General features: G+C 43.7%; 1 protein-coding gene across 10 annotated transcripts in view; it reads right to left on the bottom strand.

The window, feature by feature from the left end:
• PACSIN2 (protein kinase C and casein kinase substrate in neurons 2) overlaps positions 1-14,112 on the bottom strand; it is a 129,375-nt gene that overhangs the window by 72,102 nt on the left and 43,161 nt on the right. For 2 of the 10 annotated variants that reach the window (XM_002743822.7, XM_002743821.8), the window contains exon 1: positions 8,536-8,617. The exons of the other annotated variants lie outside the window; for them this stretch is intronic. The gene's annotated coding sequence lies outside the window, so the exon portion shown is untranslated. Of the gene's footprint in view, positions 1-8,535; positions 8,618-14,112 lie in introns of those variants that run through there. 10 annotated transcript variants of the gene reach the window in all.

Raw genomic sequence — 14,112 nt, 5'->3', positions numbered from 1 at the left:
CGCCTGCATCTACTGGGTGGGCTCCTCCAGGACACAGCTGCTCAGGACAAATGCCCCAGTGTCATCCCTGACTCCTCTCCTGCCCTCGTGTCCACATAACATCACCTCTACCTCAAAACAGAGCCACAATATGGCCACTTCACACCATCGCTATCTCAGTTACCCTGGTTCAATCCACCAAACTCAAAACTTGCCAACAGCTATTGTCAAGTTTCACAATTATTGATACTCCCCACTTGCCAACAGTCAACTGTCACAGTTACTGATACTCCCCACCCTGATTACAAGGTCCCATGTGATTCTAGCCCCTGCTTCTAGCGCCAGTTTTGGCTCCTTCCAATCCCCACCCTGGAGTCTGGCTACGATGACCTCCATGTGGTTCTCCAAATGCACCAGACTTTGGCTTACCTTTGCACCTGCTTCCCCTCTGCAGAGAATACCTTTCTCCCATGTCTGTAGGATCTGCTGCCTCACAGCATCAGATATGTGCTCAAACATTACCCTCTCCTTAAGCAAGCCTTCCTCAGCCCTGATACTCCAGCCTTAACTCTGTTTTATTTTCTTAACACTCAATCTCATCTGCCAAACTATGTATTTGTATATTTTCTCTCTCCACTCACAAGAATGTAAGCTCCTTATGCATGAGGATTTTGCCTTGTTCACCCGTGTTCCTAGCACTGACACATAACAGGTACACAATAAACACGACCGGAATGAACGAGTCAAGGAATGTGTCAGGCTCTGATACAGACACGTGGTATGACAAAGCATACTTCTGTTTTCAGCAGCACAGCAAACCAGGTATCTTAATGACTCTCCTGTTGAAGAAATTTATTTATTTATTTATTTGAGATGGAGTCTCCCTCTGTCACCCAGGCTAGAGTGCAGTGGCGCAATCTTGGCTCACTGCTATCTCTGCCTCCCAGGCTCAAGCAATTCTCCTGCCTCAGCCTCCCTAGTAGCTGGGATTACAGGTGTATGCCACCAGACCCGGCTAATTTTTTTTTTTGTATTTTTGTAGAGACGGGGTTTTGCCATATTGGCCAGGCTGGCCTCGAACTCTTGACCTCAGGTATTCTGTCTGCCTCAGCCTCCCAAAGTGCTGAGATTACAGGCGTGAGCCACTGTGCCCAGTCCTTAAAGGATATACTTTTAAAAGAAGGAAATTATTTCAGATGAAAAGCCTAAAGCACATGAAGGAATATTTACCTACAGATACGCAGGTAAATATATGGGATAAATCTAAATAGCATTAACTGTATGAAGGACAGTGGCAAATTTGTAGGATTTAAAAATTCAGGGAAAAAAAATGGAAAAGTTGAGAGGGCATATGGAGTTAAAATGTTTTATATCTATCCATTATTCAAGAGAAGGGTAAACATATTACTTTAGACTTTGTTAACTATTTAAAAATATCTAGAATAACCACTAAAGGAGCAGGCTGAGAATTTAATTTCTAAACCAAGAATGAAAAAACAAATGCAATGGAAAGTAGGCACAATATAATACAATCAAAACAAAAGAGAATGAAAACCTCACCAGAAGAACTACAGCCAATAGATATGACAGGAATAAGAAAAAATTGCCTGTCTATGCAAATAGCATTGAAGGGCCTAGCCACTGCAATAACAAAACAACTAAAAGGTATAACAATAAGAAAAGAAGAAACACAACAGCATTATTAGCAGATTACATGGTTTTAGCATGGCTGATGAACAGAAGAATGAGAGCTCTCGGCTACAATTTAAGAGCTATATATTTAAGTGCAGTGCTAAGGGTTTCATTTAACAAGACGAAAAAAACATTATCTTCATTTTATAGCTGAAGAAACCAAAACTCAGAAAGGTTAAATAATTTGTTGAAAGCCACCTGGCAAGTAAGCGGCCAGTTTTGAAGTTAAGACAATCTGTCCCCAAAGCTTAACCACTATACTATGAGGTCTCGACACATAATAAACATACATGTGCCCTCTCAGAGGCAAGTGTGATTGTGTGACTACAAGGACACTGGAGGAAAAAAGAAATTCACCTGAGGAAAGCCAGGAAGAAGGGTATGCTTAGAGTGGGAATGGTATTCTGGAGGGTGAAAGAATAGCATGCACAAAGATTAAAAGGCATGAGGCTGGGCACAGTGGCTCAGAGGCCGAGGCAGGCAGATCACTTGAAGTCAGGAGTTCAAAAGCAGTCTAGCCAACATGGTGAAACCCTGTCTCTACCAAAAAACACAAAATACAGGCATGAGAATCACTTGAATCCAGGAGGCAGAGGTTGCAGTGAGCTGAGATTGCACCACTGCACTCCAGCCTGGGTGACAGGGCAAGACTCCATCTCAAAAGAAAAAAACCCATAGGCTGGGCATGGTGGCACATGCATGTAATCCCAGCACTTTTAGGGCCCAAGTCAAGTGGATCAAGGGGTCAAGAGATCAAGACCATCCTGGCCAACATGGTGAAACCCTGTCTCTACCAAAAATACAAAAATCAGCTGGGTATGGTGGTGGGCTCCTATAAGCCCAGCTACTCCAGAGGCTGAGGCAGGAGAATCACTTGAATATAGGAGGTGGAGGTTTCAGTGAGCCGAAATCGTGCCACTGCATTCCAGCCTGGCAACAGAGTGAGACACTGAGAAGAAAGAAAAGAAGAGAGAGAAGAGAGAAAGGAAAGGAAAGGAAGAAAGGAAGAGAGAAAGAAAAAGAAAGAGGAAAGAAGGAAGGGAGGGATGGAGGGAAAGAAGCCTGTAAAGGAAGGTTCCCTTGGACAGAGAGTGGAGAACAGCCCATCGAGCCTCTAGTCTTGGGCTGTCTGGTATGGCAGTCACCAGCTATTAACACTTAAAATGTAGTTAGTCCAAGTGAGAAACTGACTTTTTGTTTTGGAGACAGGGTATCACTCTGTCATTCAGGCTGGAGTGCAGTAGCACTATTACGGCTCACTGCAGCCTCAACCTCATGGGTGCAAGTAATCCTCCCACCTCAGCCTTCTGAAGCTTGGACTACAAGTATGCGCCACTGCACCTGGCTAATTTTTTATTTTTTGTAGAGACAGAGGTCTCATTACGTTGCTGAGACTGGTCTCAATTACTTTTTAAATTTTATTTAACTTTAATGTAAACAGTCATAAGTGGTTAGTGGCTAACACTGGACAGCACAGTTCTGGAGGTTCAAGATTGGAGAAAGAGAAATGGTTGGAAGACCAGGAAAAAGAAATATATCCAAGAGGAAAAAGAGAAAGGACATAGTAATGGATGATGCCAGGGAATGGGTGATAGGGGCAGGAATCCAAAGTTGTTTTTTTTTTTGAGCTGGAGTTTCGCTCTTGTTACCCAGGCTGGAGTGCAATGGCGCGCGATCTCGGCTCACTGCAACCTCCGCCTCCCGGGTTCAGGCAATTCTCCTGCCTCAGCCTCCTGAGTAGCTGGAATTACAGGCGCGTGCCACCATGCCCAGCTAATTTTTTGTATTTTTTAGTAGAGACGGTTTCACCTTGTTGACCAGGATGGTCTCAATCTCTTGACCTTGTGATCCACCCGCCTCGGCCTCCCAAAGTGCTGGGATTATAGGCGTGAGCCACCGCGCCTGGCCGGATCCAAAGTTTCTAATTTTGGAGGCATGGTAGATGATAATGCCACAGAGAGAAAATCAGAATTCAGAATAACAAACTGGTTTGGGATGAAAAATAACTGGTCTGGAGGTGATAAACATGATGTTCCTGAAGCATGTCCACATATAAACGGCACTCCAGCCCATCAAGCTCCCAAGTCTGGCAGATTCTGACCTCCTCGCCTTTGCATATATTGCTCCCTCTGCTTCTCTTGGGTGCCTGACAAACCACTCCTCTAAAACTCATCACAAAACTGGAGTTTCCTCCAGTCTCCTCCACTCTTCATGGCAGAATAAAGTCCCAATAGCTCTTGAAGACTCATCGTCCTGCTACTAAGAAGTCTCTTTACCTTGCTGGACTGTGAGCTCCTCAGTCAACAACTCAATCCTAACCATCTATGGATCCCCCAAGTCTAGCACAGTGCCTGATGTGAACCACGTGGACAAGAGACCAAGAAGGTAAACTGAATGAATAAATGCATGAATGAACAAATCAACTGATCCAGCCAGCCATCATCCAGGTGGACTGTCCCTCCAGGTAGTGACCTAATGGATGGCTGGAAGTAAGCACAGAGCTCACACAGGTGCCTGAAGTCTACCAATGAAAGCTGTCATACCTGGAGATAGCATCAGGGAAGAAAAAAAAGGCTGTCAGGTGCTGGGACAACTACAGTCTACATAAGCCTCACATCATGACTTTTCATCATCATGACAACTTCTACCATCCCAAATGCAAACTCTTCAACCTCAGAAGTTCACTGGAGACACCTAAGATTAAATTTAATGTCTTCGAGTTCAATGTTAAGTATGCAAAGATTTAACTTCCACAAGTGGCCTTGCTGCTTTCCTTCATGGCTTCATGGTCCTGCTTTCTACCATTCTTCAGGCACAGCAATGTTAGGATGTGACTAAGTGAACCTGAGGTGACCGTTCCTATAGGTAGGAAAGTAGTAACAAATGCTTCTGTCTTCCAAATCAATAGATACTGGTGATCAGTCTACTAGGCCCTGTGCTATTTTCTTTATGTGTCAGTCCATAGCAGAGAAGAACCACAGAGAAATCACGTCATTATCCCCAAAACTGCCATGTGCTTCATTTATTTAGTTAAACTAGCACTACCAATCTACATTAGGATTTTAAAGAGTCAAAGAGAGTATTCCAAATTGGGAAGTTCAACATTTTGTCGCATTAATGACATCAATATTTTGTCAAGTAAGCATTTTCCAGCAAAATCATGCTTCCCTGTTCTCCTTCAAGGACTCCACTTAAACAAATCCTGAAGGGAAACACACTGAGTTGAAATTTACAGCACAGGCTTCACATTAACAAAAAGATAACCTAAATCCCATACTACTGTGATGACCATTGACACATATTTGAAATTAAGAGTACTTTCTATTAGATTCTTTAAGTTTCTCAAAATAAAATATGCATCATGGGCCAACATAAAGATTTATGTCTTATGATTCATATATGTCAGAGTCTAATGAGAAAAAATTTAGGCCAGAGTCCTAGGGCTAGAGGAGATGTCAAGTAGATACAACCTGTTACTTGGTGTCACAGCAGAACTGTGACATGCAAATGCATTTAGACCAGCCTAGTGAAATGTGACTATAGGGCCTTCAAAAGTAATCACTACAGAAAGGCAAACACTGCAATTCATTCATTCAAATCAATAAACCTTGTCTAATTACTATCTCACCATTCTCTCTCTCTCACACACACACACACTCCTCTTTACCAAACTATCCTGGGAGACATTTCTTCATAGTCTTAGAGAAGGTTCTGGAGAGATGTCCCAAGCAGAATGGACATGAAAAAGGCTCAAATGCCAACAACACAAACTCTGAGATTTCTAAGCCAAGAGCAGCCCCAGGGGCTTCCATTTAACTCCTTCTCAAGTTTGCAGCAATGCCAGCACTGCGACAGTCTGGTTGGTATCCCTTTCTCATCTTTAAATCTCACAAGCACAGCAGCATTTATACTGATGTGGGTAGAAGCTAGGGGCCAGGAAGGGAAGGGTATCAAATGTTACTTACAGACTGCAGAAGATTAGAAGGTCAATTATATACTAAGAAAAGGAAGCCGGTTGGAATATTCTATACTTAATATATACTGAAAATATAATAATATAAAATGCTAATTGGGGAATAAAGATAACTAAATTATGGGAGAAGCGAACTAAGCCACTTTAGCTCGTCAGCCTACAGTCTCACCTGTTCTCCAGGCCCCAGGATAATGTCACCTGGCTCACCAAATGGAAGCAGCACCTTCTTCAAGAAGACTGACAGAAAGTGCCCAATAGAACATCAGGAGGGAAGACAGTTCTGACACACTACATAAAAAGATTGCTTACGTATCACACTTCATTCTTCGGTTTTATAAATTAAAATAGTTGCAAAGTTATTAAATTCAACTTCAAATACAATTAACTTATTTATGAAAGTGCCCATTTTCCTAGAGTTTTTGTTTCAGAAATTCTTCAAGGCACATATTCTAAATACTTCAGAAAATACAAATAAGTGCTATCCTGGGAACCTCCCCAAGGCATTTTAAGGTGACTCTGGACAGACGGTGATGGCCACATGGAGGTCTAGGAACAGTCACCCACTGTTTTCAGCATACCTCTGTTTACATCTAGCTCCCACACCTGAATTTCAGAGGATTCAAATTCGATTTTTAGCAAAGACCATTTTTAATGATTCTGCAAAATTGTGTGTAAATTCCATTTTTATAAATTATATCATTTTCTCCTTTATTTACATTATGATATATTAAAGTCTTTCATATTCTAAAAGCTCTTCAGTCCAGCTGACGACAGAGCTGTCAGTATTCCCTTACGGGGGCTGAAATGCAGAAAAGCTGAATGTTCGAGGTTTCCCTTTCAACCCTGAAGAATCTTCTTTCAAAGAAGAATTGAGTGCTTGTCTGTGTGATCGTATTTAGCTTGGCATTCTCATCTAGCAAGTAATCCCATCTCAAAGGCCCACTTTTATCGGTAACAAGTGACTGTCTCTCCCCGACTTAGGGGAGAAGCAAGCAAAACTTTATAATATAGAGAATTGTTGATTTCTAAGAAAAAGTCTCTTCTCCGAGGGAGAAATGTCAATGTTCTTTGTACTTGGGGTAATTCATTAATCATCGATGCCAAACAGTACTTACAGGAAAAAAGCTTAAGGCTGAGTGTTTGAAAGTGAAACAAATATAAATGGACTCATTAGAAGAAAAAAAACACTCTTAACTAAGTGATATTAATCTTAAGATAATAATGTGAAGAAAGCCAATTACCGTAATGGAAGGAGTAATGACCCACGTGTCACGTGACCAGGGTTTCAGACTCACTTGGCTACCAACAAGCCGAGTGACCTTGGACAAGTCGTCACCTCTGGGTCTCAATTCCTTTGGTAAAGTGAGGAGCCTGGAATATTAACTCCATGAGCCATTACAGCTACAAATATTGTGTTCCCCCCTTCTGCATTATGCCACCAAATGAAAAAAAGAATTGTGTCACGGGACAAACGGGTCTCAAAGGACTAACACTGTTTAAAAAGAAAAGAGGGGGAAAGGAAGGCTTATTTTTATTTTTTGGCATAAATCTCATGCCTGTAAAACATGGTTTGTTTGAAGTTATGAAACCTCTTTGCTATTTTCATAAATACAGCATTTAAAGTTCATCTAGAATTCAGTAGGATGTTTTATTGACAAGAAGGAAGGGATCTGAAGAAAGAGATATTCAGAGCTACAAGAGCAAAGACAAAACTGATAGGTCCAAATAAGGTCGAACCAACATATTATATATACCCTGGGGTTTCTAGAAAGCTTTCCTATGCAATTGTGAAAGTATCTGAAATACACGCTTCACAGCAGGTAACATCCTAACAAGAAAGCATGCTTCTCTGTGTGGCACAGGCTGCACCAGCACAGCATTTTCTGGAGAACAGAGAGAGGACGCTGCCTTTTTAACAGCAATAGGTAATCCAGTAAATAATTCACTGAGCAATGGATCACTTAAGTATCAGGATTTTAAAAATCTAATTAGAATTACAGCACCATATCAATAAAGCGAGAGCCATTGTTTTTCAATTCCAGAATATGACTTCTAAGAAATAATTAAATACGTATATAAGGCTGTTCAGTTATTAAAACAATAAAACTTTTACATTGTGTTACCCGACAAAAACATAAAAGTGTCTAGTGATAACCCTGGGGAGATGGGGGCAAGGGCACAGGGTCCAGCTGGGATGAGAAATGAGAAGAACTGAGGAAGGAGGAGGATGGGGAGGGGACCTGGAGCGGTGGCACATGAATTCAGAGTCTACGGTAGACAGTCATGAAAACAGCAATTATAGTCTCCTAGAAAAGCTAATTTGTTTTTTCTCTCTCAAGTCCCCATTTACGTGTTTGTAGATTAGATCTGGCTGTAAAGAAAGAAAATGGCAGCATGTTATAAATATTAACACCTTAAAGTAGGAGGGGGAAGCCCTCTATTCACAGCTAACTCAAGTAACTCATTTAGCTACTCGGTAAGAAAAAAATACAGCTCAAGTATGTCAGCTAGTCTCAAACAAGCCGAAGCAAAGGCACAAAGTTACTGCATCTATTTGGAAAGGAAACATGCACGTACGTTCTAAAACCAGAATCAAAAATTATAAAACACAGTCCTTCATTTGTTCAAGGTGAAATCTATTCTCCAAGAAAATCAAACACTCACTCTGACATTTTCTCCAAGCACCCTGGATAAAGCGTTCTGCATTGCTCAGTTAATAATGAACTAGTTGAACATTTCCGTCAAGGAACTCTAAAACTAGGTGCGCTTGCACAGAAGGTAAGAGTTCTGTTAAATCAGTCACTCTGTGAGATAGAAAACAAATCCATGAAAAATCTGCTTTCAAAGAGGTCTACTTTAAAGGAGATGCAAGCCTTAAACAGCACACTCACGTTTTTCTATCAGATGCCGGCTAACTTTGCAGCTCAGCTTCCGTACCTGCCTCTTCCCAACCCGCTGGCATGTCTGACCTCTGTCTCTCAGCTGAATTCTCCCAGCACATTTCATCATTTCCTGTTGGCTGCCGAGATAAGGTCATTCCCTTACACTGCTGCATTCACTATACAGCCCCAGGTTCCCAGACTGCACGCTCCTGCCTGCTGTGGCCACCATGGAAGAGCTCTCTTTTCAGAAAGTGGGCAAAGAGAAATTTCAGTATTTCCATGGAAAATCAGGAAGAAGAGGCCTGAGAATAAAATTCCTACTACTCCTTCCCCAACACACAAAAAATCAACTTATACACAAACTAACTTACACCATACATGAGAGTCTTCAAATCTTTCTTGTATTTGGGATCCTCCTGCTCACAAGAGAAAAAAGCCGACCTGCTCTGCATGTAAGGGGCTGGGTGCCACAGCAGTAGGTGGGACAGGGACTTGCTTGTACAGGATAATCTTACACTGTCCCTGCATGTGGACTCAACTTCCTTCTGTGACTACACACATCAAGGCAATGCTTGTCAGCAGATGAACAGGAGGCCTCAGGCAGGAGACAGGACTGGGGACATGGAGTCCCCTGGAGACAGGTGGGGTCTCTCAGCAGCACGACTGTCTCCTAAGAACTGGGACACTCAAACACCCAAGTGTGATTACACAGAAATAAAAACAAAAACACCTAGCTTCTTCAATTTTTACAAACAAATTAAAGTGAAGAAAAAATAATAAAAAAACTTTAGGTGAAGAGAGAAAGATTTTAAACTGCTGTGCCTACAAGAATATGTACTGTATGATTCTCTTCAGATCAAGCACAAGAAGAGTCACAACTAAGCTGCACCCTTTGAAGCCAGGACAGGGAGGAGAGAGTAGGAGCCAGGCAGGAAGGGGTGCCAGGAGGGTTTTGGAGCCATGTTGCAGCTCTTGAACTGGCTATGGGTGTGCTGCACTTGTGAAAATTCACTAATATGCACACTTGAGATCTGTGCACTTTGGGTATGCATATTATTCAATAAAACTCTTTAAAATCTCATACAACATCAAAACATACATACACTAAAAAGTAGATATGGAAACTAATCGGCAAAAACAGACAGGAAATAAATATTTCAAGGGATCAATTTCCCCTAGGTTCTCTCTCTCCTGGAAGATACACACGCACACTTTCCTGTCACCCACGGCAAACCAGGATTGAGTGGTAAAGGCCAGAGCAGGGCCACTTCAGGGCGGTTTCCTCCTTTCAGCATGGCCCAAGGGGATGTAATGTGGGGATGGGAGAATACGTGATTGGCAAAATAACATACTGCAAGAGGAAACTGTGCTAAGTGGATATCCACTATCTACCAGTGTTCTTGCTACTTATATTCATTCAAAAATGTTCAGTTAAAAACAGCCACTTAGTCTCACCTTATAACACGAAACGAAATACATTAAAAATCTCGTGTTTAGAAATTCCTTAGACCAGGCCTGGTGGCTCACACCTGTAATCCCAGCACTTTGGGAGGCCAAGGCAAATGGACTGCTTGAAGCCAGGAGTTGGAGACCAGCCTGGCCAACATGGTGAAACCTCATCTCTACAAAAAAATACAAAAATTAGCCAGTTATAGTGGCACATGGCTATAATCCCAGCTACTTGGGAGGCTGAGGCACAAGAATCACTTGACCCCAGAAGGCAGAGGTTGCAGTGAGCAGAGATCACGGCACTACACTCCAGCCTGGGTGATAAGATCCTGTCTCACAAAAAAAGAAAAAAAAGAAATTCCTTAATGGAAAAATACCAGTAAAAGCAAAGACCACATAACATGAGACTTTCCTACTTGACACACGATAATAATTTACACTACTCAGGAAATTATTTACAACCCCTCCCCACACAGTTCTTTACCAAAAAAGCAGAGAAGTCAACACATATTTCATTATATCCTGTAGTCGGCTTAGTTAAATCCACTGCACAGCTACAGAAGATGAACACCAGTGTCTCGCCCGCCACACCTGGCAAGCACTCACTCCACTAAGAAAGCAGCAGCACCTGAGTTCTAGGGAAGCAAGTCTGAGACCAGCCTGGCCAACATGGTGAAACTACATCTCTACTAAAAAATACAAAACTTGTCTACCTGTCCCCTTCCCCAAGCCAGGGTGCCAGAAAACTTTTTTGTCCCAGAGCCCCACTCTTTTTTTAAATCCAACAAACAGGCTTCTCAATAAACATTTACACAGCACTTGCTTTATTTCCGGCTAATCATGAAAACAGTTCTAGGTGGGGTAAGCACTGTTATCTCCATTTCCCAGGTGAGATGTTACGGAACTTGCTAAGTGTCCCACAGCTGGTACAGGGAGAGCCAGCCTGGGAGCCCAGGCAGCCAGCCTCCAGAATCTAGCTACATGACACTGCCCCCACATCCTGACTTCCCTCAAGGATCAGAACTGGGGCTGTGGGGTGGAGGGTGAGAGCCACATCCAGCCTAGGGCAAGGGAAGGTCGACCCAGCACCAGCAGTAGCCACTCATGGTCCAGGCCAGGGCCGCCTTCACATGCCTTCAGGCAAAGTGCAGCCTGGATGCCTGGTGGGAGGTGGAGGCATTGTGGGTCCTGCCCCAAGTACGCAGTTACCAGAGCAAGGTGGGGAAGAAAAAAAAAATTGCAGTGAATAGTAGTGGAACTAGGAAGTCATCAGACCAAATTTCCAGTGTGCTAAGGACACTCCCTGCCCTTATGTCAGCCACACCTCACTAGTGGACTCCAGGCAGGAAAGGTAGACTATGGCAGAAGACAAGACTGACTCAAGCAGCTCTCCTGTCCCAAGCAGTGGGACAGCCACCCAACCATCCTCTAGATGATGCTAGGACAGAAACAATGCTCAGGGAAGCTCATCTGCTAGCCTCTGGCATGCAGTGCCTAAGCTGGAATTCTAGCTCTGATCTGGCTTCTGTCATCAAAGACTGGAAGCCACTAGAAATTCCTTCAACAAACATTAATACCAGCCACAGCACTTATGGCCCCACAGTTAAAGCAGCCAAGGTCCCTGCCCTGGACCACAATGTACAGGCTGAGCAGAAGTGTAAATAAATAAAGTGAGATGAGTGGATAAAACCTAGAGTCCAGTGTGTCCTACCTGCTACAGGACACGGCAAAGGGAGCCATGACCTAGAGCATGGAGCGGGGTCAGGGAAGGTCCCAAAGAAGGGGACATCTCCTGTTGGTTCTCCAAGAGTGTGCAACCAGCCCACTCAAACCATGTGGATTAAGGTGGAAGAAAATTCAGAAAGAGAGTCCACCAAGTTAGCTAAAGACCAGCAACGCCATCCATCAGCTCAGGGCCCCCGCAGAGGCGGCAAACGACAGAAACAGCAGCACTTCCCATGGGGATTCATTAGCCCAGCGCCCAGTGTAGCTCCAGCAGGCCAATTCATCACCTTAGCAGGACTCAAACACAGGACAGGACCCAGAAGGGCTGCTGCTTCTATCTGAGGCCTTTCGTTATATGATTGTCACATGGTAAAAATGACTGCTTTTATGCTGGGCGTGGTGGCTCATACCTGTAATCCCAACACTTTGGGAGGCCAAGGTGGGCGGATCACAAGGTCAAGAGACCGAGACCATCCTGGCCAACATGGTGAAACCCCATCTCTACTAAAAATACAAAAAAATTAGCTGGGTGTGGTGGCACGTGCCTGTAGTCCCAGTTACTTGGGAGGCTGAGGCAGAAGAATCGCTTGAACCCAGGAGATGGAGGTTGCAGTGAGCTGAGATCACGCCACTGCACTCCAGCCTGGCGACAGAGCGAGACTCCATCTCAAAAAAAAAAGACTGCTTTTACCACGTTTACCACGCTCTTCTGAAACACTGTAAGATAGGTACTCCTAGCCCTGTTTTACAGGGAGCGAAACCACTGAAGAGCATAAGCAATCTGCCCAAGCTCACCCAGCTAATAAGGGCAGAATGGGATCACACTCAGACCCACATGATACAAAGGCCATCCTCTCTCTACCACACCCACCCCTTCCAAGGAGGAAAGTTAACCTGCTAGGGAAGTTAGGATATCTGGCAATAGGTTGTGTCATTTGGAAACAATAAAATTTCTACAATGTAATTTTTTTCCACCACTCCTCTAATGGTCTGTCATTGCTCTAATACTATACTGCCTTTAAAAAAAAAAACAAAAACAAAAACAAAAACACAGCTTTATTGAGATACAATTCACATGCCACACAATTCACTCATTTAAAGGGCACAATTCAATGTTATTTAGGGCATTCACAGGTGTGTGCAACCATCACCACCATAAGTACAGGACATTTTCACCACCTCAAAGAGAAACCCTGTACCCCTTAGCTATCATCCCTCTATCCCCAACCCTTCCCCCAGCCCTCAGCAGCCATTGTGTTTTACAAGGTGATTCTTGGCTGGGTGAGGTGGCTCATGCCTGTATTTCCAACACTCTGGGAGGCTGAGGCAGGGGGATCACTTGAGGTCAGGAGTTTGAGATCAGCCTGGCCAACATGGTGAAACCCCGTCTCTACTAAAAACACAAAAATTAACTGGGCATGGTAGCGCATGCCTATAATCCCAGCTACTCAGGAGGCAGGAGAATTGCTTGAACACAGGAGGTGGAGGTTCCAGTGAGCCAAGATCGCACCACTGCACTCTAGCCTGGGCAACAGAGAGAGAGAGACTCTGCCTCAAAAAATAAAAAAAAGAAAAGAAAAAAATGATTCTTAAAGTGATTATGGGCATACAGTAATTGGATTGATAGAATACCGCAGACTGCAGTTCTGTGCTCTCTCAGTCTTCCCCTAGGGGGCTGAAACTAACATCGGAGCCGGGACTGGAAAAGGGCAAGGCAGGAGACCTCAGTGGCAGGTGGCTGGCGTAGGAGGTGGGGTACCTGGTAGCCTGGCACTGGGCAGGCTCTACAGTTCCTATGTACCTGGGTCCCTGAACTTAGCATGCCCCAAACTCAGAGCCAGGTGCTTCATCGGCAGCAGGGAAAACAAAGTTATGCAAAAGACCAAAAGGAGCTGCTCTGACCACAAGCCTTTTCCATTAAGAATTTGTAAGTCTCCATCTCCAGAAAGGCAAACACCAAGATCCTACAGGCTGCCACAAGCCAGGGGTAACCAGAATAGTGTTGTTCTGAGAAACCAAACTAGCCAAGGATTGCAAGATCCATGGCTTGGATAAAAAAGAAGATTCCCCCCAAATCTGCTTCATTTACTTGCTAATTCTCTCTGCCTGCCTCACATGCTGCTGAAAGCTGGGGAGACCACGCATATACTACCCCTATAGCACCTAGGTTTCTGTCACACATCTCTATACAGGACATCAAAACCCAACTGTGTGTAGCATCGGCGCACAGCTGAAAACCACTCGGCAATAAAAAGGAATGAGCTACTGACAGATGTAACATGGATGAAATCACAAAAACATTATGCTGAGCAAAGTGGCCAGATGCAAAATAGCACACGCTGTGTGTGTCTATGTGGATGAAACTCGAAACCAAGCAAACCAATATGCAGTGACAGATCAATGTCTGCCAGG

Source organism: Callithrix jacchus, chromosome 1 (genome assembly GCF_049354715.1).
Source record: "Callithrix jacchus isolate 240 chromosome 1, calJac240_pri, whole genome shotgun sequence".
NCBI classification, from domain to species: domain Eukaryota; kingdom Metazoa; phylum Chordata; class Mammalia; order Primates; family Cebidae; genus Callithrix; species Callithrix jacchus.
The sequence above is the reverse complement of the archived record's forward strand: the minus strand, read 5'-3'. Positions and strand labels throughout refer to the sequence as shown.